Source organism: Macrotis lagotis, chromosome 8, assembly GCF_037893015.1.
Source record: "Macrotis lagotis isolate mMagLag1 chromosome 8, bilby.v1.9.chrom.fasta, whole genome shotgun sequence".
NCBI classification, from domain to species: domain Eukaryota; kingdom Metazoa; phylum Chordata; class Mammalia; order Peramelemorphia; family Peramelidae; genus Macrotis; species Macrotis lagotis.
In genome coordinates this window covers 30,955,708-30,983,637 of record NC_133665.1, presented here as the reverse complement: position 1 = coordinate 30,983,637, position 27,930 = coordinate 30,955,708, and the positions used below count along the sequence as shown (strand labels likewise).

Sequence of the window (27,930 nt, the reverse complement as noted above, 5' to 3'; positions counted from 1 at the left end):
ATTAATTAATTTTAATTTTAATTATTTAAATTAATTTAAATTTAAATTAAATATATAAATAAATGAGTAAATAAATAAATGAATAAATGAATGAATTAAAAATAAATTAAATAAATAAATTTTAAAATTCACTACATACAAATCCTGATTTGTGAGTAGATTTCTGAGGGAATCCAAGCCAATTCAATAGGCATCTAATAGAATCGGATAACCAAAGTGAATGAAGCAGTCTATGTCCTTGAAGGTCTATCATTCTGCTGGAAGTGGAAGTAATGAAACATATACAAAGTATGCATATATATTAATCTACAAGATAATACATGAGTGATATGTATTATATTACATATAATATTATCTATAATACAATATCCATTAATACATAGATCAACCAATTAATACATGACCCAACTAGAACTTCCAAGTCTGCACATCAACTGTTACACAAGCAGACCATGATAATTGGTTTGAATCAAAGCTCCAGCCAACACAATCTTGAAATTGTTCCCCTGCCATGTGCAAAGGCTCAATTTAAGTAATTTAACTGGTGAAAATGGGCCTTTAAAATTATTTGTCTCAAGGCTTTAGCCAGAACCACTACACATTTAACTGTCACATATTCAGATTAATCACAATCAGAGAGAGTCCAGAAAAAATGAAGTATATATAGATGGTCCTCCAAGGCATTTTTTACCCAGCAGGATCAAAGAATTCTGTAACTATAACAATGAAAAGTAGAAGCGTTGTCCTTCTTTTCTCCTTGGTCTATCCAATTCTGTGGTTACCACATTACAAGCATTCATCAATCATTCACAATTATGTCTCTGACATTCATCAGTGGACCAAAAAGAAAAGGCCATACAGCCAAAAGTTTAATTGGCAAGTAAGGCCATTATTAAAGAGGAAAGGAAAATGAATGACTCCTAAAAGGTTTTTTAAAAGCCACCTACAGATGACTTTAGAAAAACATCCCTCTTTCAATCAATCAACAAGCATTATTAAAGATGTGACATCCAATGATAAGCACTTTTAAAAATATCTCATTTGACTCTCACAACAACCCTAGTAGTTATGTACTATTAATATCTCCATTTTACAATTGAGGAAACTGAGGCAATCAGGGGTTAAATCTCTTATCCAGGGGGACAAAACTATCAAGTGTCTGAGGCTGGATTTGAATTTGTGTTTTCCTGACTCCAGGACCAGTAGGTTCAAATCTTGATTCTGCATCCCCGGGAAAGCCACTTTATGAACTTTTTGTACCTTGTTTCCTCATCTGGACACTGAAGAGATCTGACTAGATGCCCTCCAAGGTCCCTTCCAAATCTAAATCCATGATCCCATAAAAGCCTTAACTAAGAAAATATGAAAACAAAAGACCACCAGCACCTTGAGCAGATAGATGCTCAATAAATGTATGCTGACTTTACTCTAGTTCCATATTCCTTGAAGCTTTACAATAAAGCTGTCCTTAGGGTCACTGCTTCAGGAAAATAATATAGATGAAACTGTGATAAGAAGATCCAACCGATAATAAATTCTCTTGGACTCAAGCAAATACCTAACACTGGATTTTATACATCAATCCATCAAGCACCTAAGATTTCCCTGGTGTAAGAACTCACCTACCCCAACCCAGATGATGTGTAAGTTAAGAGTTACCTGAAGCTCAGAAAGATTAAGAGACTTACTTATGGTCACACAGGTAGAAAAGTTTCAGAGGATCCATATTGTTTTTTCTTTTTTTCCTTTTTTTTTGAAGCCATATTATTTCTGATTGGGAAATTCATTCTACCACTTCTCACTGACAGAAGTGCAGATCAATACTTGTACCAAAACTCATACCAATAATACAAATAACATAAGTTTACATTTCTTGTTCATTTCTGATGTTGAAATTTCATTCAATAAGCCAATGAAGAAACCACCTAATTATCTTTCATCTCTCTTGACTACTATGCTATACATGTTTCAGGTTTTTCATCAACAGAGTAATAAGCAAGGAAGTAATTCTCTAGCACATTCTGGGTCTTTGGGATAGCCAAGAAAATTGTCTATCATTCTTTCCTGCTGCACAGTACTTAACCACCTTAAACAATCCTCTAAAAAACAACTGAGAAAAAGTCATTAAAAAGTATTTAAATTCTTCAGGTCATTACACTTTAAATAGCAGATGCCTCCAATCTGAAACCAACTAACAGCTTGCTGCTGCTTCTCTCTCAGTGCTGAGCACTAAAATGAGCTGATTCTCCAGGGACTATAATAATAAGAGATGAATTCCTCAATGTTTGACACAAATAGGACTTCTATCAAATGGATAAGATGATAGATAAAGGCCAAGTCACCTTGGAATAGTAGAAAAGGGTCCTAGATTAGTGAGGAGGAGACATGGTCCCCATCCCAGATCTGCCATTAACCTCTCTGGACTGTGGTCTCTTTGCCTATAAAATGTAGAAAAGGGACACAGAAAAAAGTGTCACAAAAATGATTTCTAAAATACCTCAGTTCTATGATTTGGGGGATCATTCTAATAAGTTTCTAAGTATAGACAGAATATTACATATTTTCACAACAAGAAGCATCCACATGACATGGAAGGCAGAATTCAGGACCTGCAGTCAGGAAGATTTGACTTCAAATCCTGACTCAGACATTTACTATCTGTGTAAGCCCAAGTGAGTCACTGTGCCCCAATTTTCCCATCTGTAAAATGAGAGACAATGTGATGGTCTCTAGGATCCCTTCCAACTCGAAATCTATTACCGTATGAAATATTTCCATGTACAAAGTCCATCTACATTGGTCAATGGTATGTGATTTTTCTGCATCCATATAGTCATCTTCTGTTTTTAAGTGTAATTTTGAAGATTTTAGATAATGGCTTCCACAACCTCATCAGTCTGCTATCTTCATCCAACAAAGAAAAAAAGAAAAAACAAACTACAGAATCTGAATAGAGTCACTTTTTAAAAATTCTCTTGTTTTTCCTTCTGATGCCAAGGTTTTCTTTATTTTCCCTTAGTCCTAATTACTCATATGTAAAATGACTAACATGTAAACATATGTAATACATTAAGCACAAGTGTACATGTACAATGTTCACAAGATTGCTTGCCACTGAAGGGGGGGTGAAAGAAAACTGTGCAACTCTTAAACATGTAAGTGAATGAATATTGAAAAACTTTTTAACATGTAATTAGAAAATTAAAATAAAATATCAATAATAAATAAATAGTACTCAGTCCTGGCTCTATACCTACCATTTTTCCAAGTTTAAGCATAAGAGGATTAGAAATGAAACAGTCTTAAAACACAATTCTCATTTACTCCTTTTCTCTACTTATACAGTTACCAACTTAACTTTCATCATATCTTGCATAGCTTATTACATTATCTTTCTAACTGATCTTCCTATCACATGACTCTCACCACTCCAATCCATCCTCCACACTGTTAGTAAAATGATTTTCCTTAAAGGTAGATCTGATCATTTGACTCCTCCATTTAATCGATTCCAGGGGTTACAACAAGTACAAAATATAAATTCATCTATGTAGAATTTAAGTCCTACACAACCTAGGCCCATCCTATTTTTCCAATTATTAGTTTGGATTTATTGTCCCTATCCTCTTTAAATGTATTCTCCTCTTTTCTATTGAATGGAACCCCCTTGCAGGCAGAGATTGCTTCATTCTTTGTATTTGTGTAGGTCTGTTGATTGAAACCCGATAGATGATAGATAGATAGATAGATGATAGAGAAATAGAGAGATAGATAAATAGATATCATCTGCTTGTTTGTTTATTTTCAGTAACCTCAGTAACCTTAAATTTAGCATTTCCTTCAGTTATGCATGAAGGTCACCAATATGACTCTGAGAAGAGGTCTGATTGTCAAAGGGATCTATGACTCAAAAACCAATTAGAAATTCCCATACCACACCATATTTCAACTTGACTTTGAAATCTTGCCACTGCCAAACATCCTTCTTCTACTTATTATTCAATAGGTTAGAAAGGGAGCTAATAGATCTCACTACCTAAGTGATTCTAGACTCTAATTTAGAAGTATCAGTAATGGCAAGATTATATCCTATCAGGAGTTGAGATTAACTTGACTCCTAACTATCATAAGAAAAAAAATGCTCAGCCAAGTCATAGATGAATAGAATCCACTCAAGACAATGACAAAGTTATGGGGACAGTTGGGATACTCCAGAACAGAGCTGTCTAGCTCAGATAGAAAAGGAGGGGTACAGAAGGATACTTGAAGGCCATATATTGACTTAGAAAACTACATATCAACATTATGTAATGTTCTAGTGTATTTATTTATTTATTTGTTTATTTATTTTTTTAGGATTTTGCAAGGCAATGGGGTTAAGTGGCTTGCCCAAGGCCACACAGCTAGGTAATTATTAAGTGTTTGAGTCCAGATTTGAACTCAGGTACTCCTGACTCCAGGGCCATTGCTCTATCCACTACACCACCTAGCCGCCCCTATTTTTTTTTATTTTTAAAAAATATTTTCCAATTAAATATTAATCTGATTCAAGGAGAACTTAACACCTTTGCTCCAGAATTTGTGAAAAATGTAGCAATGTATACTCCCATGGGAGATCCTGAGAAAGGTTGAAGACCTTTGGGAAGAAGTATATATGCATTTAATTGATTTGGATTAAAGTGGCTGATAGTGTAATGTCAATTAGAGATCAAGTCATATAAGCACACAGAAAAAAAATACAGCAGCTCTTTTCATAGTGGCAAGAAATTAGAAACTAAGGGCATGCCCATCAGTTGGGAAATAGTTGAACAAATTATGTTTATATGAATGTAATGGAATATTACTGTGCTGTTAAAAATGAAGAAAGGCAGTTTCAATGAAACCTGGTAAGATTTTGATGGACCAATGTAGAGTGAAGTGAGCAGAACAAGAGGATGATTTATATTATAGTATCAATGTTGTAAAACAAACCATTTTGAAGACTTAATAACCCTGACCAACAAAAAAGATTAATCATGATTCCAGAGGACTGCTGATAAATCTACCCACCTCCTGATAAAGGTGATGAATTAATAGAGTGAGACACACAATTTGGACATTATGAACATGGGAATTTCTTTTGCTTGTCTGTACTTATCTGTTGCAAGGATTCTGTTTTCTATTTTCTTCCACCCCAGTGGAGATGTAGAGAGGGGAAGGAAGGAAAAAAAATAGTTTGATGATTTTTAATGAAAAAAAATTAGAAACCAGGTCAAAAAATTAGAAACAGGCAGATTAAAGGAAAATCCAGGAACTAAAGGCATCCAGGATCAGGTTTATAATGATGAGTGCTGGTATAAATTGTCAAACAAGACTGAGTGTTTTGCATGTTCATTCACATTCCAGCATCATCAAGTTTCCTCCACCAAGTTCTACAAGCCTGAATCTTGAAAATGGACTGCACACAAGAACAAAGGTTTTGAGGCTAACACCTCCCTTGGAAGTCACCTAAGAAGGAGCATCATCCTAGTCTTTCTGGCTGCATAACTATAGACTTTTGATACTTTCCAGGTGGGCTACAGACTACTTTTTTTAACCAACTAGACTAGCATTGTGGCTGAGTTCAGAAAATAGAAACTGTGTTATAATTGCTTACAATTCAAAGCTCACCATTTTAAAATTGCCTGTCTCAACCTTGATTTTATTAATCCATGCCCTTGTGTAAAACAATTTCAGATAATTTTTCAAATCACCAAAGAAATAATAAGCATCATTAATCGCTTTGATAGGACTGGTTGAATTTTAGGCTCGATGCCCAGATTTAAATAAGTAGTGAAGTGAATTTTTGAATTTGTAAAAAAATGGCAACTTTAATCAAAGTGCAGTCTTGAAACTGACTATAAACATTATCTCTTTATAGACAAAAAGTCACTAGGACCACATGGCCTAGAGTTTTGGTGAGCAGAAGTCCTTGTGATGACAAAACAAAAAGAATCATTTCCTGTCAACTTCCTACTTAATACCTTTTGACTGACTGAAACATAAAACATAGAAATCCAAAGATATGTAGTTCAAAGTTTTGGTTTCAGATACACAAGCATTCTGCTCTCACCAAGACTGCCTGTGACCCAATTTGCTCTGTTCTCCCAGTGAATGGATCTTCTATTTAGTTCATACTACTGTTGTGTGAAGTGGTTTGCAAACCTAAAGGGATATATAAATTTGAACTACTATTATCATCTCAATCACTTTATCAACTTTGTTTCTTGACCTAGTCTATCAACTTTATTTCTTCTCCCCACTGGTTGATTACACTGGAAAACATTCATCGCCAACTCTCCCCATTTGCATGTCCTTCAATCCTAGATCAGGATGCCTATAAGTGAAATCTCTAATGTGCTGACATTTTGCATCTATCCAATTGGGACTTGAATTTCCAGATGGTTCTTTGAAAGAGGCTTCTTGTTGGCTGAAATTTTGCCTGACCATATTTCAAACTCCAGATACCTAGAAAAGAAGACCATTATGTTGGCAGCTATTTTGGACTGGGTTTCAATCTGTCCCAGACACCCAGAAATGAAACTAGAAGCTAATGAAATGATCCAAAGGCTAAACATATATGAAACCATCTAAAGGTCAATTAGGAAAGACAGATAGACAGATCTAGCAGCATCTACAGTAGTGGGGTATATTATAGCTGTGCTGTAAGAAATGATGTATGAGAGGAACAAAAAAAGTATAGAAAGACATGTACATATATATTATATATATATTATATATGTAGAAAGAGATGCAGAGTGAAGTAAGCAGTCAAGAAGAGCATATATTGTAATCACTATACTAATGTAAATAAAAAATACAAATGAAAAAAATCAAAAAGTATTTATACATACATATATATATATATATATATATATATATATATATATATATATCAAGCAGAAATTAAATGAAGAAAGAAGTTACCCCAAACACCTATCCCCATGTGGAAGTGGAAGTTCCATAGATGTTACACTTTCAAATACATACACACACACACACACACATACACACACATATATATAACTTGCAATGTAGCAATTGTGCTGATTTGTTTTTATCTCTAAAAAATACTATTTGTCATTTTGGATGGGGAAGGATACTTGGGATAACTATAGTGATGGAAAGAAAATATCAATAAAGTTTTTTAAAACAACAAATAAACACCAGTGATGGAGAAAAGGCACCATCAATCCTAAACAACACTGAGTTCATAGAAAGTCTCTCTCTTTCATCATCTTAAACAGACACTATGCTGCATTCAAAATCACCACTATCTTCCTCCTATTCCTCTGGATATTATGAGTCTTTGAAGGCAAACTGAGCAAATGAAGCCATGGCAAAGCATCAGTATATTGGCAAGGACAAAAAAAAAGGCCCCCTTACATGAGGTCAAACAATGAGTATAGTCAATTATCAAAGTCCTAGTCAAAACAACCCAGAATCTTGCCAAGAAGGGATAGCTGAGCTAAGTTGGACAAATAAAAAAGAAAACTGAAAGTCAGAGAGGGCCAAAGTCAGAATCAGTGAAAGAAATTGGAAACTGATAAATTAGGTGACTGTCAAGAAGAACTAATAAACAACTAAGGGCCTTCTGGTTCAGTCCCTGGGTAGTACCAAGGATGGGGTCTGATGAGCAGCAAAGTTGAGGAAAGTCAAGTAGAGATCATTTAACTTTCCCTGTTTGAGGGAAGGGTAGCAGAGAAATGTCAACACAAATAGAAAGCCAGAAAGAACCGTGTTCTAAGATGTCAGTAACAAGAACCATATGTATACAAAAGCTTAATCTTTATAAAGAGTCATCTTTAGCTGGTGGGAGGTGATGTCGAAAATGCAAACAATAAAAGCAGAAATTTACAGCAAGATGCAAGAGGGGAAACAGCAGGAAGCAAAGTTTTTGATTGCAAAAATCCCATGAATTGAGCCAGAAAAAAAAGAGGTTCAATTTATCATACTCAAGAATCACCTAAATCTATACAAGGTTGAAGTCCAAACTGGACAACCAGTCCAACACCTGAAGATTTCCTATAACATACTATCTTCATTAATACCTACAGAATCTAGAAAAAAAAAAAACAAGCAGGATCAAAAAATGAAATCCAGCGTTATTCAGCATAAGCCAGGTACTCTCCTAGATATCTCTCCAATATCACCAGAAAAATTTGTGATCTTATCCAAAGGAGTATTTCTTCTAATATTACAGATCACAATCAAGTCATGATTCTCCATCCTGTGTGACTTTTGACTGTATTCTTCCCTATGGTCTGAATAACATGTCAACCCAATATACTGGAAACCTTCCTCACATTTTTTGACACAATGAGGATCACAGCATTTTTGCTGTTCACTGACTTTCCGTCAATATCACCATGAGATACTACCTTGTCCACTCATATTTTTCTATCATAAATTTGGGTTTTTTCATGTTTTTCATTATGAACTAGGCAAATGTAATATGAACATTCCCTTGCATGAAAAAAAAAGAAAATTGTATATGAAAACATAAATCAGTTGTGTATTGTTTGTTTTTTCTTAAAGAACATATTAAATTTAACTTAGGTAGTACTGACACTGCCCTCTTCATCTGTATTCCCTTCTGAATTTTTTCTTGCTCTTTTCTGTATATTTTAAGCGTTTCATAAATGCTCTTTTCTTTTTCTCCTTTTTTTTGCATTTCTATTTCTACTGCCTTCCCTCATAACTTTCCATCCTCAAAATTATAAAAACAACCCCCCTTGTAATAAAAAAGTATAGTCACACAAAACAAATTCGGACATTAATCATGTCTAGAAATGTCTGCTGCATGTTATACCTACAATTCATCACTTGCCAAGAAGTTGGATGCAAATTTTCTCATAATCTTCTAGAGTCATCATTGATCCTTGCATTGATCAGAGTTAAATCTTTCAAAATCATTTTCCTTTCCAATAATGAGTCACTGTATAAATGTCCTCCTGGTTTTGCTTACCTTACTCGCCATCAGTCCATGAAATTCTTCTTAAGTTTCTCTGAATATATCCTTTTCATCTTTTCTTTCAGATAATAACATTTTAGCATATTCATACATCATAACTTGTTCCAGTCATTTATTTCTTTGATGAGTTCCTCTATGCCACAAGAAGCATAATTTATAAGTTGTGATATGCTATTTTCTCATCTTTCCCACCATATCCTCTCCATTGTCCTTTGTATGATCTCTATCTTTGGTTCTTTGTAAACCATAAATTCTGGTATTCACAACTACACAATATCAGAAGAATATTAGTATGAAAAAAATGAACCTTTGTTTCAAGTAGAAACTAGGGATCATTAAAAGAACTTGCAATTTTCCAAGATCAATCCAACCACTCAAGGAGGTGCTAGAGACACAAAGACCAAATTAAAAAAGTCTCTGACTTCAAGGAACTTATAATCTACTGGGTAGGTGGAAGGTGGACTTCTTTTGGTGATTATCACCAACATGGCAGCCCTGCTGAGTAGACAGTATTAGTATAGTGGTAAAAGCTTTGATCTTAGAATCAGGAAAAAAATCTGTGTTTAAATCTCACTCTATCACATAATGGATGTATGACAGTGAGTAAGTCATTGATCTTTCTTAAGTATCAGTAAAAGAAATAATAGGCTACTTATAGGCAAGAATTGTTTCTTTTTTTCCATCTTTATATCACTAGTGTCTGACATACAGTGTCCTTAAAGTCTTAGTATGGTTTTTATCTTTACTAATATGCATGTTATTAATAATTATAATAAATGTAATCAAATTACCACCTCAAAAAACTAAAGGTTAATTATTTAAAATTTTAAAATATAGATTTTCTTATTAAGACTCAATATAACTACCATCTTGGGGTATACATCAGTCTAGTCAATTTTCAAACTGTAAAAATTTTCATCAGCTCTTACTGTTAAACTGAAAGAAATCCAAAGAATGAGGTTTTGATATGACCCCAAAAGAAAAATTCTAATGAAGATAAATCAGGAGACAAATGTAGCCAAGTAAGAAGACTTCCTCTACTAATCCATTGGTCTGAGACAGTGTCATCCAGAAACTGCTGCATGAACAATGTATAATGAAATGGGGCCCCACCTTCTTAAAATTTTTTAAATGTACGATTCAAAATTCGTTAAATTAAAAGTATTAAAAAAATAAATAATTCAACTTGGAAATGATATTTCTGATGTTTGTAACATTTATATTTCTGAAGTTTTTAAAAAATTAAAACTGCTTGAAGAGTTTTATAATACCCTGTAAAGCAGGCTTAATGAAAGCTTACTGTCTGAATGATTTCTCCATCTGTAAAGCGAGGATAATAATGTCTGTAGTACTTATCTCCCGAGGATTTAAAGGATCAACTATAAGGATAATAGCTGATACTGCTGGTGGTGGTATTATTATTACCATTATTATTAATAAACTACCACATTGTGTTTGGGCCCTTTTTAAACCAATTCCCCACAAAGGAAAGGGAATTCAAAGTAGAAGTGAGGAACATATAAGCTCAAGATTTGACTCAGATGAACAACTAAGTGGCATAGTGGATAGGGCATCAGTCCTGGAATCCAGAGATTCTGAATTCAAATCTGATCTCAAACACTAGTTGTGTGACTCTGGGCAAGTCACTTAATCCCAACTGCATCAAAAAAAAAAAATTTACCTCAGACACATACTGGCTGTATGACTCCTGAAAAAGTTCTTTTCTAAATATCTACAGTAATTTACTAAGATCCCTAAGAGTTCCCTATTCTGATGAAATTCCTAATTTAGACACAAAAAAAGTATCAGAGTACACAAAACCTTATGAACCTACATCTTGAAATTGTTTTCTAAATGCTAAACACTGATCTGCTACAAAATTTCTTTAACTTGCTAAAAAACTTCAACGTGCCCCATTCTCTAGAAACTACATTTAAAACAAAAATCTTTCTAGATGAGATGAGAGAAGGTTATATCATACAGTTCATTTCTCTTTTTTTTTGTTTGTTTTTGCAAGACAATAGGGTTTAAGTGACTTGCCCAAGATCACACAGCTAGGTAATTATTAAGTATCTGAGACCGGATTTGAACTCAGGTCCTCCTGACTCCACTGCACCACCTAGCTAGCCCCTACTTCATTTCTCCATCCTGGGAAAATAAAGTCTGAAAAATGACCTATTTTCCTCAGTCTAGAAATGTGTCAATATAGGTCATCTATATAATGAACTTCAAAATACTGCAGGATTGGACAGGGCTCTCACACTGCCTCCTTGTGCAACCAGCTCATCAGAAGTAAGGGAAGTTTAGAATTTATGACAACCCAAACATCAAGAACCCTACCATCAACTGGTAATCGCACTAGAACAAGTCTGGCTCAAATTAAATTTGTATGCATGAGCTATCAACCACAACAAAGGCGCCCATGTTGGCTCGCCTTCAATCTCTAGATAAAATCACCAACAGCAATGAAGCCCTCAGCTGTTAAAAGATTCATTCTCATTTTCACCATTAGCTATCATTTTGGTAGCTGCTGTTTCAAGGACACTTTGTATTCTTATCCTCCAAAGAAACAAAAAGGCTTGATACAGTGGTTTTTAAAAATGGCAGTACACTACAATAAAGACTTCTTTATTGGACAATCACTTGCATGGAGTCAAAGACTTTTCATTAAGGGGAACTGGAGTACCAGGAAACTAGGTATGCCCTCCTTTGTTCTAATCACAGGTCAAAGAGGTCCAAACTATAATTCCTGTGTGGAAGGGAAAAAGAAGCAAAGACATTCAAGCTGGCTGGCACTCCTGGAAACATCTCACTTTGCGTTTTGCCCTAGGCTGGTATGTTGATCCCTCCTACACACCTCAGTGGCTCTGAACATTAATCATTTTTATATGCAAATTCCATCTCCTGTCCTGCTGAGCTGATGGCTGTACCACCAGAAACCAGCAGTCTCAATCTAATGAAAATTAATCCAGAGTCTATTTAATCACTCAAAACTTCTGGCATATATGATCACAAAATAAAATAAAATAAATGGATCCACAAAAGTAGAAACATTTAAGAGGCAGCACAATGATAAAACAAAAACAACTGAAAACAAAGCCAGGGAATGAGAAATTGGGCTGTGCTATTTTTTTTTCATAATCTGTCAACAAGCTAGGTTCCTTGCATCAAATACTCAAAACTCACTAGTCCTCTAGGAAGCTTCCAGCCCACTCTGACCAGAGGAATTTCAACTAGAAGAATCTTTAGGGATAAGAAAGCTAGCCTTACTCCCTTATTTTACAAATGAGAAAACCGGAGGGCCAAACGTTATCTATAGCTAATATCTGAGGTAATATTTGAATTCATATCTTCCTGAATCCAGGTCCAATGTTCTACCACTACATCATTCAGTTTCAACATAAAAAATGTTCACTAAAAGCCATTATTACTATTACCTTTGGGAGTCACCACTTCCTAACTAGGACCTCTAATGCATACTGATGACAAAAATCCAAATCAAAACATAGATTCTGATGTTGCTTGAAATGTTGTAATGGACTAATTTGAAAGAGTAGTCAAGGAAAAGCAGGAATGTTGTGATGTAGAAAGAAATAATTTTGCATTTATGAATTACATTTTAGCCTCTCCCAGAGAGTCTCTGAGATTTTAGATGTAAAAATGAAGGGTTATCTCATAGAATAAAAACAAGTGTCAGGATATTTCCATCCTTGTATCTGCAGTACTGTTTAAATATTTGTCTTTTCCATCTACTTAGCAGCAGAAACAGAATTGTAAATTCCAACCCAGTTGTCAAGAGAGCTAGTCACTAGTGACAGATTCTACTTCAGAAATATACATTTCCTGAGAAAGACAGTCACAAACTACTTAACTTTTTAAAAACTTAAAGAAATCATTTTAATGAGCTCCATTGCTAGCAACATTTTTGATATCAATATGATCTATATTGGGGGGTCTAGAATATAAAATCTGGATTTTTTAACTTCTCTTTTTAAAAATTTAACTAAAAATGAAAGAATCCAGTGGTAAGCTTCCCATATAAATAAGACAGTTGCTACTAGGATTTCCAACCTGTTTACAAGTCTCTTCAGTTTCAATACATCTATTGTCTTATCCTGTTCTTCCCTATTAGAAGGTGAGTTCTTTGAGAACAGGAACTACGTTTACTTTTCTACATGTATACTCTGGGTTTAGCAAAATGGGTTATCTTTTGGTCTTTCCCATTGGAGTGTAAGTGCTCTGAGGGCAAGTTCTATGCTGTTTGCTGTTCTTTATTTACCCAATGCTTAGCCATGGGGTGAGAGATGCAAATTTAGAGAAACCAAAAGTTCATATGACCTATCCGTGCCAGACCTGTATGTAAGTAGATCAGTCTAAGCTCATATTGGTCTGATAGCCACAGTCAAATATATTGCAACTCGACTCTAATGTAGTGATACCATTTTGGTCCTCTTTGAGAACAAAGGACAACAACCAATCCCCAGTTTTTAGCACAGTTTAGTATATAGAAAGCATTTTTTTTAAAAAAAAATGCTTGTCAGGGTGGCTAGGTGGCGCAGTGGATAAAGCACCAGCCCTGGAGTCAGGAGTACCTGGGTTCAAATCTGGTCTCAAACACTTAATAATTACCTAGCTGTGTGGCCTTGGGCAAGTCACTTAACCCCATTTGCCTTGCAAAAACCTAAAAAAAATGCTTGTTGGCTTATTGGTTTAGCTTTACATAAGATAAGAACTAAACAGATTTTTTTAATTAACTCAATTATTCAGTTTTATTCTTTTACAGATTATTCTCTTGCTAATTCTCACAGTTCCTTCACCAGGAAATGAGCAGAGGAAGGGAGAGATCATGAAACTCCAGTGACCATAGGTCATTGACTTCTTGTCATCCTCTAATATGAGGTGATGAAAACAAGGTCCAGAGATATATAGAATAGTAATTATTTATTCCACCCAGAAAAAAGGAAGAGCCCTATAACTTCAATTTGTTTACTTATGAATAAAGATCTCAGAATATGAAAAATGTAAGAATGAAACTAGTGATCTTCCTGATTTCCTATATCCATTCATAACTTCTCTCCCTTAAACCTACAGCAGAGCACCACAGGTCATATGACGCTCATGAAATCATTTGGTCTGGTGCTGCCTTAGCAATTCAGATAAGACTTGAAATTCAATAAATCTAGAAGTTTGAGTTTTTAAGGGTGAATTAATTAAATATTTGACCAAATAGAGCAGGCTAATTTTTAAGTTGATAATTTTGTATGGCCAGCAAATGATATTATAAATATCCATGTGGCTCTTAGCAGAAAAAAAAGGTTCCCCACCCCTAGTCTACAGGGATAAAATGGCATACTGAAGTTAGCTCCTTCCAGTAAATGTTGAGCACTGCTCTTCATCCTCTGGGGACACAAAGAGGTCAGTCAGTGTTATTCCTTCCATCCATCAGAGAAAGGAATGTCAAACACCACTAGGTTCCAATCCAACTCTTTGTGATGACCAATCAGGGATCTCTTGTTCCACCCAATGTTGCTGCCACAGCATCCTCAGCAAACCAAAAGGCCTCTCAGTTCTCATCCTTTCTACACAAACCAATATAGGATGAATATAATGGAAAAAGGGAAGGTCAGCCAGGAAAACCTCCTCTGACCCTGCTAAACATGACCTCCACAAGAAGAGGGGGTTGTGTTCCCTGTAGTCAGGAAATGATATTTTGAGGTTAGACTGGACTTTGTTACTGACTTAAGTTCAAATGTAGGAGTTATCTAAGCAAATCTCTATCCCCTTTTTATCTAAGCAGAGTACCCTAGTAAATAAAAAGTTATCTCCTAAGGTTAAGTATGATCCTTTGAGAATCTGGTGGAGGACGGTGAGGGTAGCTAAAATTGGGAGATCTCTTAAGCCAGGGATGAGCTACAGTGTGCTAAGCCAATCAGTTCCACATTTAAGTTCTTCATAAATATAATAAGCTTCTGGGAGCCTAAAGAGGAATAAACAGGCAATTGGAGCAGGTTAAAACTATAGGGCAAATCAGTAGGGATACTGGACCCATAAGAAGCTGCACTTCTGGTCTGGAAGATACAAAGATACCAGAGAGAAAGAGAGGAGGGGAGAAGGGGAGGGGGAAGAAGAGGAAGGAGAGAGGATAGAGCAGGGGGCGGGGGAGAGAGAGAGAGAGAGAGAGAGAATAGAAAGGGGGTGAAAAAGAGAGGGAGGGAGAGAGAGACAGAGACAGAGAATATATCTGTATATTTTTATTGCTTACTCTAAGACAGGGATAGGGGCTAAATGTGTGTTTTCATTAGTTTAAGGATCGCCTAGATGAGAAAATCCTACTAAGGAAGATTTAAGATTTAATTCACTGGTCTTCAAAGTGATGAAATTATACTATTCAGATATAAATAAGGATGATCTTGTAAATGTCTCCATTCCTCACCCCCTTAGTTTTCTCCTCTTTAAGGAGTTCCTTCCACTAACCCTCACTTGGTGTTTTACTGAATGCTCTTCATCTCACTGATTGCCTTCCTCTGGACATTCTCCAACTTATCAATATCCTTTCAGAACTGTGAAGCAAATCAAGATAACAGAAGAACTAAAAATGGCCCAAGGACCATAGCTATACTCCAGCACCTGGACCCAAGTAAAAGTTCCTATCACCAAAATACTCTTTTTTGCATTTTCTCATAACTGCTTCTGTGACTCCATTAATACAAAGTTCTTATAAGGGACTTTGTATGATCTTCAAATTCCCAATGGTCTATTTAAGTTTCTTAGGACCATCATAGTTCAGAAAAAACAGGGAATATTTAAAAATAGCCACCTCAAATTCCATTGCACAAAAAAATACTTAGTTTTCATTTTAATTTACTATGTGATAATATAACAATAAATTTAATATATATTTCCTTTATTTCTGGGATGGTAGGAAATAAAATTGTATAGAGCATAAGAGAAAAATACAGAGAAGCTGTTGGTGAATAGAAATGAATTAGTTCAAAGAAGATACTTCATTTCTAGAGTTCAAATTTTTCTACCTATTCCTCAAGCCTGGAATGCTCTCCGTCCTCATCTCTACTAACTTCCCTGCCAACCTTCAAGTCCCATTTAAAATCCCATCTTCTACAGGAAGTCCTTTCAATACCTCTTCTAGTGTATTCCTTCTTTTAATTAATTCCTTTTTCATCCTATCTATAGCTTGTGTGTATTACATTAACATATATATATATATATATGTATATATATATATATATGTTTGTTTGTTTGTTTTCTCCCATAGTAGAATGCAAGCTCCTTGAAGTTGACTTTTTTGGTATCCCCAGCACTTAGAACTTCAAAATATTTGTTTATATCCCCAGCACTTTTTGTATACCAATATTACGTGTCTGGCACGTGTGTCTGGTTTAATGTTTATTAATTGCCTGATATTATGAAAAAAAAAGTACTGGATTTGGAATCATCAGACTTTTAAGTTTAAATAATGGGGGCAGCTAGGTGGCAGCAGTGGATAGAGCACTGGCCCTGGAGTCAGGAATACCTGAGTTCAAATCCACCATCAGACACTTAATAATTGCCCAGTTATGGGGGCTGCTAGGTGGCGTAGTGGATAGAACACTGGCCTTGGAGTCAGGAGTACCTGGGTTCAAATCCAGTCTCAGACACTTACCTAGTCGTGTGGCCTTGAGCAAGCTACTTAACCCCATTTGCCTTGCAAAAACCTAATTAATAAATAAATAAATAAATAAATACATAATTGCCCAGTTGTGTGACCTTGGGCGAGCCACTTAACCCCACTGCCTTGCAAAAACTAAAAAAAAAAAAAAAAAAAAAGTTTAAATAATGGCTCTGTTACTTGCTCAAGATCTTGTGTCAACTGGAGAAAGCCAAATTACTTTGTTCAAAAGTGTTGTTCTTTTATTTCTTCTAAATTGGAAGGAAGAGTGGAGTGGTAGGGAAAGAAAATAAACATTCATTAACTGAAAAATAAAAGATTATAAAGAACATGTCATTTTACCTCTATGTTCCTCAATGTCTTCATCTAGAATGAAGAATTGGATTATACAATCTAGGTTTCTCTTCCAACCTCTGATCTATGTTTTCTCTCCTGGTCTTGATTGTGGCAATTTGACATATGATTTTGAGGTTAAAAGTACCATAAAGGGCAGATAAGGGCACGGGAGACAAATAGTGGTCAATCATAATACAGTTAATAAATCAGCCTTTAGTAAGAACTACACCTGGTTTTACCTCTGTGAGGGTTGAAGAGTCTCTGAAAGCTGCCCCAGGGAAACTCATTAAATCAGACAATAAAAGTGGTCCTCCCCAGCAGAGTCTTAGGACAGGTATAGTGAGGAGAAAGATCAAGGGAGAGAGAGGGTGAGATTTTTGTGGACAAGTATGTAACTCGGTCCTTTTCTTATTTTTTGTGGGTTTCATCCTAGAAACAGAATGCTGGTCCACCATTCCATCTAACCCCTGCATTGAGAGCAGAGAAGATGGTGCTATCATTGAAGCAGATAAATGTTCTCCCTTACTGCTTTCATAATGGCAGAACTGGGCCAGATATCAGACGTGCAGTGACAAGGGCAGAGACCCTGGGGGCAGAGAAGGGACAAATGCAATGAGGTTTCAAGACAGACCAGAGAGAAGTGGGTCTGGAATGGATTGTCAGCTGTTATGAAAGCTTAGCCATTCATGAGATCTGGTCAGAGGGAAGATTTCTAACCCCCAGGCCTCCCTCCTGTTCTCCAATCAGTTGTAAAACTGATACTGGGAAATTCCAAAATACATAAGCCCTTCCCTTAATATTTCTTATGATCTAAAGACAAGTTGGGAGGAAGTTTGGAGGAAATGATCCAACTTGACAGTTACTTCACAATAAATGTAATTGTTTCACAACATGGTAATTATTCATAGTATGGTAATTATTTTCATTTTTCAATCAACAAACATTTTTACTGTACTGTGTTTTAGTAAACCACATAGCTTACCACTGAAAAATCAATGTCTGAATATTATAAATGAGGTAGCTGACATGGAGAAGTAAATTTCTCAGACAAATGAAGGAAAAGATGACTGGGAAGAAAAGAGAAGATTACATACTGAGATTTTTAATCTTTTGAATATATTAGAATATATATTTTGCTTTTCTTCATGCTCTTAGATCAGTGATTCTTAACCTATGAGCTTGTTTTTTTTAAAAGTCCAGTTTGATAACTGCTTTCCAATTTGTCATCGTTTTAATTCTATGTATTTTATTTTATTTTATTTTATAGATTTTAAAACATCATTCTGAGGTCACCAGACTGCTAATGGAGTCCATGGCCCCAGAAAGGTTAAGAACTCCAGCCATAGATCAATGCTGAATCATAGTCAGCATGCCCACTTGGCTCCCAGGCAGGCAAGCTCAGGATTGTGCAAAGTGGGAGCAGTCAGTCTAATTTTGGAGAGTGAAAGTTCTCTAATGAGCAATGAAGTTCCTTTCGTCTCTGTGGAAGACTATGCAGGTTTAGATGACCTGCTAACAAAACCACCCAGCTATGGCTTGCATGGTCAAATTAGACACTACACTTTCTTTCATTAATTAATTCATTAATTAATAAGGTAGCAGGTTGCTTTTCTCTAAACTTGATGACATGAGCAGGGTGTGGGTTACTATTGCTGGTGAAGCATCCCCAGTGTCATATGGGGTACCCACCAAGTGAAAGCCTACACTACTTTCTAGGAACAAAAAGATGGGAAAGTTCTAACTCAAAACTAGAAGAGTGAATGACTTAAAGAATACTGAAATGAGGGGTGGCTAGGTGGCGCAGTGGATAGAGCACTGGCCCTGGAGTCAGGAGTACCTGAGTTCAAATCCGACCTCAGACACTTCATAATTACCTATCTGTGTGGCCTTGGGCAATGCATTTAACCCCCATTGCCTTGCAAAAAAAAAAAAAGAATACTGAAATGGAATTAAGGAAAATTTTAGCTGAATTATAAAAGGAAAAAACCATGAGATCTACTAGAAAACCTGTCATCAATTCATTTGCTTCTCAAAAACAATGAGGAAAATGCCTTTATCAAACTGGACTAGTTTCAAGGAGCAAGGGAGTAATTAGTTAATTAACATTGTGAGGAACATGGTGGTCTGATAATATGGGTTCTTTTTTTTTCTTTCCCACCATCTCTCCATTTCAGAATATCAAATCCAGTAAAAAGGCAGCAGAAATTTAGGTCATCACAGTGACAGTTCCTGAAGCTGGCAGCTATCCCAGACACCAGGGCTAACGTGATTCTATGAAATGCCATGGAATTTTAAATTCACCCAAATGAGCAAGATGACTGCTTTGGGTAGAGTCCAACATGACGTCAGAATAAGCCTCAGAGCAAGGAGATTTTCTTTCCTGTGAAAGCAATTCAACTGCATAATTATCTTTTGGAGAAATAAGCAAAACCCCACTGGGGAAATTATTTTAAAATTGGAGGGAGAGGGGACATGGAATGCTGGAAAAACCATTCCAGAAAATCAACCCAGCGTTGGCAGGAGGAACTGGTTTGGTGGCCTTAGACATCTTGTCCCCTCTTTGACTCTGACTTAAAATGAGTAGAACAAATGCATGGGCCATGGACACACAAGGCCCTGGCACAGGTAGTTTTCCATTCACCTTTTAAGATGACTGTGTCGTTCATCCCTAATGTTCAACTGACTGAATTATTTTGTCAAAATGCATTGTGCATACACTGCTTTTAATACTTCATTGAGTGCCAGGATTCTCAGCCTGTTAACAAAAAGCTAAGGGGAAAGCACAATGTGGCAGAAAGGATTTAGAGTCAAAGGGGTCTGAGTGCAAATCTCATTCTGATTAGCTATGTAACTTTGAGCAAGTTCTTTCACTTCTCTGGTTCTCATCTTCATAATATAATATCCAAATCATAGACTGAGGGCTAAAAGAGAATTTAAGAGGCCATCTAGGTCCACCCCCTCATTTTATAGATGAGAAAATTGAAGTCAAAAGAGGTTAAGTGATTTGCTCAGGGTCATAAAGGTAGGAAATGTCAGAGTTGGGATTTGAACCCAGTTCCTCAAATTGGAAGAGTCAGTTCTCCCTACTTTTCTAGGTTTTCCCCTCTTCCTGCTCCCCAACACACTATAAAATGAAGAGATTGGCTCAGACTTCTAAGGTCCCTTCCATTTTTAAATCTGTGATCCTAGGAATTCCAGAATCCAGAAACCTCTTCACTAGGATTCCTCAGTCAAGACTGGGTGAGATTACTCTTAAAGCCAGGACCTGTTGACCAAAAGCCTCATATAGGACAAGGCAAGCCTGGAACTGTGTGTACTAAATTTCAGTTCCTTCTCTATATGAAGAAAGTGCTCATTTTCACGTTCCAACAGTAAAAATTCCAAGTGGGTACAGGGAAAGAAAGAACAAAGACACCAATACCCACAAGCTTGTCAGAAAAATAATTGTAATTTTTCTGTTTTCCCTCTCAAATGAGCCTAAAGTTCAAAGTACAGTTAACACTTTGAACTTTCAGAGGTCTGGTGTTGTTTTTCTTCATTAAATTACTCTGTTCCCTCTAGACAAAAGATGAAATAGGACAGTATTCTGGCTTTTAGAAATTATCCTTCAAATAGATACTATTAAATGGAGGAATTAGCTTTAAAGGCAAGACATGAGGCCCCTAGTAACGGTCTCCTGCCTCAGAAGACTTCCCTTACAATCCTTGAAACTCTCAGTAATAAAATCTTTTCTCCAGAGGTCCTATTAAAATATAAATGTTTCCAGGGAGAAGATAGGCTATCAACTATCATTTATTAAGTACCTGAACACTGGGCTACAAAGAAAAGTCCCCCCCACACACACACAAAAGCAGTCTTTGCTTAAGGAATTTGCTATCTAATAGGGAGGGGCTGTCAACATTCAAATAAACTACACATAAATGACATATAGACAGAATAAACCGAGGGCAGTCCCAAAGGAAAGCTACTAAGATTAAAGATTAGGAAAGACTTTAGCTTAGACTTGAAGGAAGCCAGCATCATCCTTCATAACACTTTAATAGGAATCAGGTTATTGAATAAGTTAGTCATCTGGTCAAGTCCTAAGAGAATGAGACACAGGATGGGTAAGTCTTGATTGCTAAGGAAGTTGACAGGATTGGATACAGACATATTGAATGCTGCTCCAGAAGGGAGAGTGAGCCCATCTGGGTTCTCTGGCAATTAAAGGAACCCATTTGGGGAGAGTAAAGGGGCAGCTGGGTGGTTCAGTGGATAGAGCATTGAACTTGGAGTCATTCACCTTCCTGAGTTCAAATCCAGCCTCAGACACTCACTAGCTGTGTAACCTTGAGCAAGTCACTTCACCCTGTTTGTTTCAGTTAACTGTAAAATGAACTAGAGAAGGAAATGACAACACACTTCAATGTCTTTGCCAAGAAAACCTGAATTGGGGCCTGGAAGAGTTGGCCACAACTGTGGAATGCCAACAACAATAACAAAGAGCAAGGAGGTGAGTAGGAATGATCTGCTTCAGAGAAACTAAGAGGTACAGATGACAAAGGAACACTGTTTGCTTAATTTGACCTAGAATTTGTTGGACTGGCTTCTTTTGGACAGGCAGAGGGGCAAAGTGGGAAAGCCCTGAGGTTCAAGACTTGCTACTTGTTACTACTAACCTCAGGTACATGAATTGATCTCTCCTGGGTCATCTCATCTGTAAAAATCAAGAGATTGAACTAGACAACTCCCAAAATCCATTTTTTTCCTAGCTCTTGGTCTCTGATCCCATTACATATACAGAGATACTGTATACTCTTTTTGAAATCAAAAGAGGTCTGTGACGAGGAAGGGATATAGAGTCAAGGCAACAGAACCAGGGCAATTTCTACAAGAACAACATTGCAAAGACAATTGATTTTAAAATTCTTAAGAACTCTGATTAATGTAATCACCAGCCATGATTCCAGGAAACCAATGATGAAACATGCTCTTCTGACAAAGAGAAAAAGGATTCATGAAACAAAATGAAATATTTTTTTCTGGATATAGCCAATGTGGAAATTTATTTTGTTTGACTCTGAAAATTTGTGGGAAAGGTTTTATTTTTCTTTCCCCTGCCCAATGGAGGGAGTAGGGGAAGGAGATAGAAGGGAAATACAAAATAAAAATCTCCTTTAATTGAAAAAATAAGAAAACTAATTCTAAAAAAGTAAATCTTAAAGAAATCTAGCTTTTGTCACAGGTCAAACATTCAAAGAGAAGAAAGATAGCTAAGAAGCATCAGAAGTTTCATCCTGATACAGGAACCAGTGAAGAAATACCTACTTTTTTCCCCCCCCAAGATTCTCAGTGGCTAAAAATGACACATAGGGGATAGGTAGGCAGCATAAGGGGTAGAGGACCAGTACTGTTATCAGGAGGATCTGTGTTCAAATGTGGTCTCAGACATAGTTAGCTATGTGTACCTGGGCAAGTCACTTAACCCTGACTGCCTCCAAAAAAAAATCATGTATAACAACAAAGCTAATAAACAATATAAAAAATCATCTGTACCATTAATATATTTGTAACAGGAAAGATATTCATTAACCAAAAAGTGTAAAATACAAAAAACATCTTCCTAAGGCACAATTAAAATCAGGTCAACTCCACTTCTCAAAAGCCTTCAATGGTTTTCTACTTTCTAGAGGATTAAGTTCTTAACTCTTTCCTGTGTCCTAGACCCCTTTCTCACTCTGATCAAGTCTAAAGGTCCCTTTTCAGAATCATGTTTTTTTTATTTTTTTTTATTTTTTCAAGGCAAATGGGGTTAAGTGGCTTGTCCAAGGCCACACAGCTAGGTAATTATTGTCTGAGACCAGATTTGAACCCAGGTACTCCTGACTCCAGGGCCGGTGCTTTATCCACTGCGCCACCTAGCTGCCCCCAGAATCATGTTTTAAAGGCACTAAATAAAATACGCAGAATGACAAAGGAAATTATTCATTATACTGAATCCAATTATATTAAATATATATTGAATATAACTCTATTGAAATAGTTATAAATAAATTTTTAAGTTCACAGACTCCAAACTAAGACCCTCCAATCTAGAATAAAATACAAACTCCAAAGCTTGATATTTAAAGCTGTGAGCAGTCTGTCTGAATCCTACCTTTCCTGTCTCAGTTTATTTTGCTCCATAAACTCTGCATTCCAGCTTAATCAACCTTCTAACTTTTTCCAAAATTTGACCTTCTATTTCACATCACATCCCATAGACCATGTCTCATGCCTGAATGGTCATATTCTTTACTTGGGTTTGACCTCTCAGAACACCTCTCTTCCCTTCAAAGCTCAGTTCAGATGCCTATTCCTAATTAATTAAGCCTTTCCTGATCCCCCTCAGGTATTATTACTCTCTCCTTCTTCAAATTACTTTATAATAATTTAAACTTGAATATGTGTTAAACATTCCAGTAGACTATAAATCCCTTGAGGCCAAGGAGAATTGTACTTTGCCTTTATATTCTTTGTATTTACTTTGTATGTACAGTTTTGTACATAGCATTTGGTGAATTGAACAATACTGGGACAATTTACAAACAGCATCTTAAATACAATCAAATATTTTTAATGTAACAAAATGAGAAAATTTTGCAATTTCACTCAAAACTCCTGTGTCTCTCCACAGTGGATCAAGTGTTGGACCTGCAGTCAAAATGATCTGAATTCAAATTCAGCCTCTGACACTAGGTGTGTGACCTTGAACAAATCACTTAACTTCTGTCTGCCTCAGATTCCTCAACTGTAATAGAGGGGATAATAACAGTACCTTCCTCCCAGGGCTGTTACAAGGATCAAATGAGATAATATTTGTAAAGAACTTAGCAGAGAATCTAGTCTACAGTAGGTAAATGCTTAGTGTCTTTCCTTCCTCCTCCTCCCCAAGGTCTCAGAGATTGTAACTGTCCTTGATAGGTAAACTCAGTAATCAGAAGAAACCAGGGTCATCTTGGGAAAACCCCAGGTCCAATCCTCTACAGAGGAGTCTTCCCTTCATTCAAGAACCAGGAATGATCAAGTATCTTCTCATTAGAGTCAGGCAAGGGGCAGAAAGAAGTTAAGACCCAGCAGAGAAACCTGGGAATGAGGACAAGTCAAATAGTCAAATTTAAGTGGAGGTGGTTCAGTGGATAGAGTAACAGCCCTGGAGTCAGGAGGACCTGAGTTCAAATCCAGCCTCAGACACTTACTAGCTGTGTGATCTTGAGTAAGTCACTTAACAAGCTCAATTGCCTTGAGCTAAAAAAATACAGTGGAACACAAACTCCAAAGCATTTCACTTTTAAAAATCAAATAAAGTATTATGCATTAAGTTGTATTATATAAAGCTTAAAATGTATACTCAAATTCTATGACATATTGCCATGAGTAAGACCTTACTCAAATTCAATCCAACAATTATTAAGCAGTTCCTACAAAAGCTGAGAGACACAAAATTTGGATTAGGTGGGATTCTTATCCTACTGGTGCTTTTCAACCTAGTTAGGGGTTAAAAATCAAAGATAACTGCTGATGAAGCTAGTCCAGAGATAACAGATATCAGCAGACCTTGCCAGCTGGCATAACCTTAGAGAACCCAAGGATATCTGCACGTCATGATGAGGCATTGCAGTAGGACTTATAAGTCATCTAAAAGTAGAAATATTACTAGCTCAATTTTACAAATGAGAAAACTGAGACATAGAAAATTTCATTCACTTGCCCTCAAGGTACATACATAGCAAATGTATTACTTATTTATTTCTAATGTAGAAATATAAATAATAAATATTATAAATAAATAAAACAAGCATTTCCATAACAGTATAATTTTGAAAAAGATGAAGCAGTGCCTGCCCTGAAGTCTCTCCCTCTGATTGTATGGCTTATTACAGACCCTCCATTTTAAGGATGATGCCCATGCCAACCACGGTTCCATTCCTCTCTAGGCCATACTCTTGCCTCTCTGAACTTTCTTGACCCTTCATTTCTTCTTCTCCCTCCTTTCTCAGTGTTGCCTCTTCCCATTAGAATATAAGCTCCTTCTGCTTATACTGATATTCTCAACACTTAGTACAATGTCAAGCACATGGCAAAGATTTAATAAATATTTTTGATTCGACCAGAGTCTGATCCCTAGATTTCCACAGAATGGGAACTCTGTTAACAAATTAAAGTTAAAGTATTCCCAGAGAAACTGAGAAATTGAATGTCTCAAGATATAGCAATAGATGGACATCTGGCCTGCTGTGGACACATGGAGGTATTGAAGAACAACGTCAGCTAATAAGAGAGGAGAAAGTGACCAAGAGATTTCATCAATGGTACTGGGAAGGTCCTAAAAACATGAGAAAAGAAACATCAGATAGAGTTCTATCTATAGAATTACTGTGGCACAGTTAATTGCAAACACCATGTAAGTCTCAAATCTGTCTTTTATAATATTTATTATTTGTTTTATTATTATTAATTTTTACTTATAAAAATTATTTATAATTTTATCATTATTAAAATTTATTTTTTTCAAGGGTTTTTTTCTTTTGAGAGACGATTTGGTATAATAGATAAATCTCTAGACTTCTTATCAGAAAAGCTTGAGTTTAAATCCTGCCTCAGACACTTACAAGTTGTGTGACTGAACAAACCTCTCTAAGATCGTTATCATCACTACAAAATGGGGAAAGTAGCCTTACCCTACAGGATTGTTATAATATATGTAACATATGTAAAGGCTTTGTAAAAGTATTCTATAAATATTAACAATTCTAATTAGCTCTGGACCTATGGATCATGGATCCGTGGCATTTTGAAGTAAATAAGTCACACTTCTTGGGGACAATTCAATGAGCTTGGAAAAACTTAAGTAGGAGCCTGGGCTGCTTAAAAAAAATCAAAGGGAAATCATAATTATTATAACACCTGAGAGGTAGCCTCTAAAAAGGCATCAACATACTTCCCATACAGCTGGCACCAGAACAGACATGATCAGAGAAGTTCTCTAGGGTCCTAGTGATAGGAATAATGGTGTAGTTTGCTTAGTCCAAACTGGTCTGTTCTTTAAGGGGCTGCCATTCCAAGATCTTATTATCTGATGATCTGCCTAAGCTTGGAATAGAGAGGACTTAATTATACATCCAAACCTCCAGGGAGGCTATGGAGTAAATATATCTGACCACTCAAGGGTCTATCTCCTAAAGGGGCCTGGGGAGATAAGCCCAGGGAGTTCTTTTTTTCCAGTAGCTGGACTAGGATATATCCTCTAAATTATTTCTTCTTTCTTTTAATATAGGCTGAGGAGACAAGAAGCTACTTTATAGAAAAACTGATAGATCTTTGTTTCTCTGTCTCCCTTATTTTGTCCCTCTCCACCTTGACCTGAATACTTTTTTTAACCTTCTTCTCTTATGACCCTTGAGTCAGAAAGTCGTAATCAATATTTTCCCCTCCTTCCTACAAATACCAGCTCTCCCTTCATAACTATACAATGCTGCCATTGTATTTGTGGGTATTTATGGGAGTAGAAATGGTAATCACTTTAAGGTTAATCTAGGAGATGGTGAAGGGGAGTGTGCTCAGGAGGACCACAGTTAGCCAAGGTCAAGTCTTGGACCGGAGAGGAGGAGGTCAAGCCATCAAGTGTAGCCAAAGAGTAGAGAGAAGGGAAGATAGTGGGCTTGTTCAGTGAACGGGTGCCCAGACTGGTTTACTCTCTTTACTGGTTTCCCCATCTATATATACCATGAGAGGGTTAGACCAGAGGATATTAAAGGCTACTTTCAATTCTACAATTCTACAATTCTCAATATGTTAATAAAAAAAACTACTGCCTTTTCAGGAAACTTAGGGGTAAGACAGCTACTTTATGAGATTTATGAGATAATAGATCAATTTTTCAGGGGCCAGAGAACAACATCCTGAAATTTTTATGCAAACAGAATTCTGACTGTCTTTCATGGGAGTTAATAGATTCACAAAGCACAGAGCTAAGCCATGAAACTATTGGACATAACTTGCAATTTCTCACAGATTTAATTGTCCACATTTTTCTTACATAAAAATGATACAAATGTCTCTGTGGCAACAAAGTACAAAGCTATGTGTTAAACCAAATAGTCATACTAGAGTATTACTGCAAATAACCCCTAAAGAAACCTCTCACATTCCTCTACTGACAGGGTGATTATCATGAAAAAATGAAAGATAATAACTTCAATTTTTATTTTTTATTTTTCAAATTTTTTCCCTTGCCATTAATGATGCTTCTTACTAACCTGCTGCAGATGCTAATAGGCAGAGACTGATTATGTCTGGGCTCAGTGCTATAAAAGATATTAAAGAAAATTCGGTATATTCAATTACTTCAACAGATCTGTGGTTTTGTCAATGTGAACAATTCCTCAAACAATGTAGACAAAAGCTCATCCATGATTACTCATCTTTTGTGATAATTGTCCATGGCCTCTCCTAAGTTCACCATTGATTTATATGTCATATTTCCAAAATATAGTCCCCCCAAGAATCACTGCTATATAACACCACCAACAAAACATGGATATTGAAAAGTTAAGCCTTCGTTCATCTTTCTTTGGGAGACTATCTGATCTTGGGGAGCATGATTCCCCAGATAATCTCTCATGATTCTATATCTTTTCTTATTGCTTATCCTCTCTTGTGGCTGTTGTTGTTGCTACTATTGCTAATCTCCCTCCCCCTTGGCTCCTGCTAATCATTTTTGTTCCAAAAGAAGGTAAGGAAGGAAGGGAGGAAGGAAGGGAGGAAGGAAGGAAGGAAGGGAGGGAGGAAGGAAGGGAGGAAGGAAGGAAGGAAGGAAGGAAGGAAGGGAGGGAAGGGAGGGAGGGAGGGAGGGAAGGAGGGAAGGGAGGAAGGGAGGAAGGGAAGGAGGGAGGGAGGGAGGAAGGGAGGGAGGAAG

General features: G+C 36.3%; 1 protein-coding gene and 1 long non-coding RNA gene across 2 annotated transcripts in view; both read right to left on the bottom strand.

Annotated features, from left to right (window-relative positions):
* The window catches only part of LOC141495399 (uncharacterized), a 30,774-nt gene extending 2,956 nt beyond the window's left edge, over positions 1-27,818 (bottom strand). The window contains exon 1 of the long non-coding RNA XR_012470759.1: positions 140-27,818. This is a non-coding gene — a long non-coding RNA (uncharacterized LOC141495399). The remainder of the gene's footprint in view (positions 1-139) is intronic.
* FRMD3 (FERM domain containing 3) overlaps positions 1-27,930 on the bottom strand; it is a 329,113-nt gene that overhangs the window by 269,377 nt on the left and 31,806 nt on the right. The gene's annotated exons all lie outside the window — the stretch shown is intronic.